Raw genomic sequence first — 4097 nt, forward strand, 5'->3', positions numbered from 1 at the left:
AAAAAATGATAATAAAATATAAAGGAAAAAAATAAAAAAATAAAAAAGGATATAACTATATATTTATATATAAGTATATCACTTTTATTTTTCAAGCTTCTTGAACTCGGGGTTACCATGACCATGGACCTTTTGATGAAAAGAAACTACTAAATAGAACCTAATTATCTAATATTATTTACCCAGAACCCTCACCATCTCACCATCCTTCCAAATCTACCTCACTGAAGATACCCACCAGCACCCCCAACGGACGAGAACCTTTTTTCTCCAACTACTCTGGGGGCCCGGCTATTCGACTCCCCTGCAGCGAGCGGACCCTAAGCAATCAGGCCCAACCATACACCAAGCAAGAAGAAGGGAGGAAATGGTAGACCGGACTCCTTCGGGACCCCTCTGGGGCCTGTTGGCAGACCTATCGGCTCAACCCTCCCAGCCCCCCTACACACGGGAGACTCACGTAACGCGCTGGACCACTATCTACCCCAGATTAGATCTGGATTGGCAGTAGGTTCAGTAGCGCGCGTTCCTCCTAGCGGGTTGGGATACCCAAAAGAGGGGCTTTTGGGTTATGCGCTGCGGCTGGAGGATCGCGTCTGCCGAATAACCCCTGGGGTGCCCAGATAATGTCTGGCGAGGTATCGGACCCCGCAGAGGAATTTCCCGCTGGGGGACCCCTTACCCCGCCGCACTTAGCCTGGACAACCGAACCATTTTTTACTTGGACTACGAACCAATTCACTGTCTAGGGATGATATACCTCTGGAAACGTTACGATCCTGGAAGGGAGTAATTCCACTGGTCACTATTACCCAAAACCTCTGAATTACCCACGACTGAGATGGTGGGGATGGAAACACCCAATTAACTTCTACTACTGCCGGACGTTTCATACGTAAGCCAGAGAAGGTTTGCCGGTTTCTAAACCCTCCATACACTGACCGAAACACAGGACGTGACTCCAGGGGCGGATGCATGACAACCGTATAGAGGGCTCACCTTCTGGGTTTTTGTCTGCTCAAACCACTGGCTGTTATAGACTGACCACTTGACAGGGACACATGGCAACCGACTGAGGCCCGGACCTGCACAAGGTACGCAACTCGATGGTTTTGCCTGATCCTACGCCAAGTATACCCTACAGACCAGCTGGATTCGACTAGACATGGGTTGATTTGGAAATAGGATCCTGGAAGGGAATAACTCCCAATCATACACATGATTGAAAACATCCAGGACCAAAGACTGACGAACACTGAAGTGAATACATAGACAACATGGAGCTAAAAAAGAAGGATCCGAAAGAGAGTAAACTCCCAGGTTGCACTATGCTTTCCACTTCCGTTGACATAGCGGACCTGGACATCATGACCATACCACTCGACATGGACACATGGCAACCAACCGAGGACCGGACCTGCATAAGGTACGCAACTCAAGGGCTTTGCCTGATCCTAAGTTGAGTTGACAGACCTACCTAAACTTAACCCTTTCTATACCTTACCCTAACCCTAACCCTAACCTTAACCATCCCGAAACCCATACCTAAACTTAACCCTAACCTTAACCCTTCTAAAAAAAAAAAAAAAACATATCTTACCCTAACCCTAAACCCTAACCTTAACCATTCTAAAACCATACCTAACCCTAACCCTACAGACAGACAGTTCTTTAACCCAACCAACGGGTTAATCTACAAGTGGGCGACCATGGGGCCTACAACTTTGGCCGGCCGCGCCCGTACCCTCCGACCTGCGCGTATATGATGTGGAGTGCAACCCCTCCCTTCCCCCCTCCGGTTTCCACGTGTCAGAGATGGAAGTGGATCAACCGACTCAAAACTAGAACCCTAACCCTAACCCTAACCCTAACCCTAACCCTAACCCTAACCCTAACCCTAACCCTAACCCTAACCCTAACCCCCTAACCCTAACCCTAACCCTAACCCTAACCCTAACCCTAACCTAACCCTAACCCTAACCCTAACCCTAACCCTAACCCTAACCCTAACCCTAACCCTAACCCTAACCCTAACCCTAACCCTAACCCTAACCCTAACCCTAACCCTAACCCTAACCCTAACCCTAACCCTAACCCTAACCCTAACCCTAACCCTAACCCTAACCCTAACCCTAACCCTAACCCTAACCCTAACCCTAACCCTAACCCTAACCCTAACCCTAACCCTAACCCTTAACCCTTCTAAAAAAAACATATCTTACCCTAACCCTAAACCCTAACCTTAACCATTCTAAAACCATACCTAACCCTAACCCTACAGACAGACAGTTCTTTAACCCAACCAACGGGTTAATCTACAAGTGGGCGACCATGGGGCCTACAACTTTGGCCGGCCGCGCCCGTACCCTCCGACCTGCGCGTATATGATGTGGAGTGCAACCCCTCCCTTCCCCCCTCCGGTTTCCACGTGTCAGAGATGGAAGTGGATCAACCGACTCAAAACTAGAAACCTAACCCTAACCCTATTCACCATGGACATCGAGAGCCTCTACACCAACATCGAATCAGGAGCGGGACTAACAGCTGTCAGAGCCACCCTTACAAAATACCCCTCACCGGACAGACCTGATGACCACCTCCTACGCCTCCTTGAACTGGCCCTTACCCGTAATGATTTCGAATTCCACGGCAACACCTACCTCCAAACCAAAGGGGTAGCCATGGGAAAAAGATTCGCACCGGCCTATGCGGACATCTACCTGGCCGAATGGGAAAACACTGTCTACCCACTATGCCCACTCAAACCATTCCGCCTATATCGTTACCTCGACGACATATGGGGTATATGGCAACATGGCACAGCAGAATTCCTTCAATTCACCACCATTCTCAACAGCCACCACCCCTCCATCAACTTGACACACCAACTCCACAGCTCTCAAGTACACTTCCTGGACACCATCACCTACAAAGGACCCAACCTCATCAGGACTGGGAGACTCGATACCAAAATGTACTTTAAGAACACGGACACGCACGCACTCCTGCACGCCGACAGCTTCCATCCTCCGCACACCGGGAGAGGAATACTAAAATCACAATTCCTGAGGTTCCACCGGATATGCACCCAACCCAAAGACCTCAAAATTGCTATACGCACCCTCTCCAAAGCACTCATCAAAAACAGAGGATATACCCGCTCGGAGGTCAAAAAAACTAAACACTACACCAGGAGACACCCACGCCCGGGACCCAACAAAGGAAACCGCCGGATCCTACCCATCATTACAACCTACAACTCACCCAGCCTCCGAGTGACTACTATTATCCAGCAAAGACTCCAGCACAAACAACTACTCCCTCTCCACACACCCACCCTGGCCTTCAAACGGAACAAAAATCTCAAGGACTCCCTGGTCAGCAGCCACCTTACATCATAAACCAGAGGGACGAATCACAACCCCCGGGAACCTCCAGGCCCTATACCACCACCACGGCTGAACCATTACAGAGACCTTCAGTACAGCGGAGGAACGACTGGACAGACACTGCACCTGCACCTTACACACCCCACATCCCATACAACAGATAGGGGGTCATTAAGACCACAAAAAACAGATCTTCAAATAGTACCATAGAGTTACCATGCCCATGGACTCTCAAGAAATACTTTCCTTTTTATTAAATAAATTAAAAAAAAAAAAAAAAAATAAAAAAAAATATATATATATATAAAATAAAATATTATCAATAAAAAAATGATAATAAAATATAAAGGAAAAAAAATAAAAAATAAAAAAGGATATAACTATATATTTATATATAAGTATATCACTTTTATTTTTCAAGCTTCTTGAACTCGGGGTTACCATGACCATGGACCTTTTGATGAAAAGAAACTACTAAATAGAACCTAATTATCTAATATTATTTACCCAGAACCCTCACCATCTCACCATCCTTCCAAATCTACCTCACTGAAGATACCCACCAGCACCCCCAACGGACGAGAACCTTTTTTCTCCAACTACTCTGGGGGCCCGGCTATTCGACTCCCCTGCAGCGAGCGGACCCTAAGCAATCAGGCCCAACCATACACCAAGCAAGAAGAAGGGAGGAAATGGTAGACCGGACTC

The sequence above is a fragment of the Oncorhynchus kisutch genome, unplaced genomic scaffold (genome assembly GCF_002021735.2).
Source record: "Oncorhynchus kisutch isolate 150728-3 unplaced genomic scaffold, Okis_V2 scaffold1594, whole genome shotgun sequence".
NCBI lineage: Eukaryota > Metazoa > Chordata > Actinopteri > Salmoniformes > Salmonidae > Oncorhynchus > Oncorhynchus kisutch.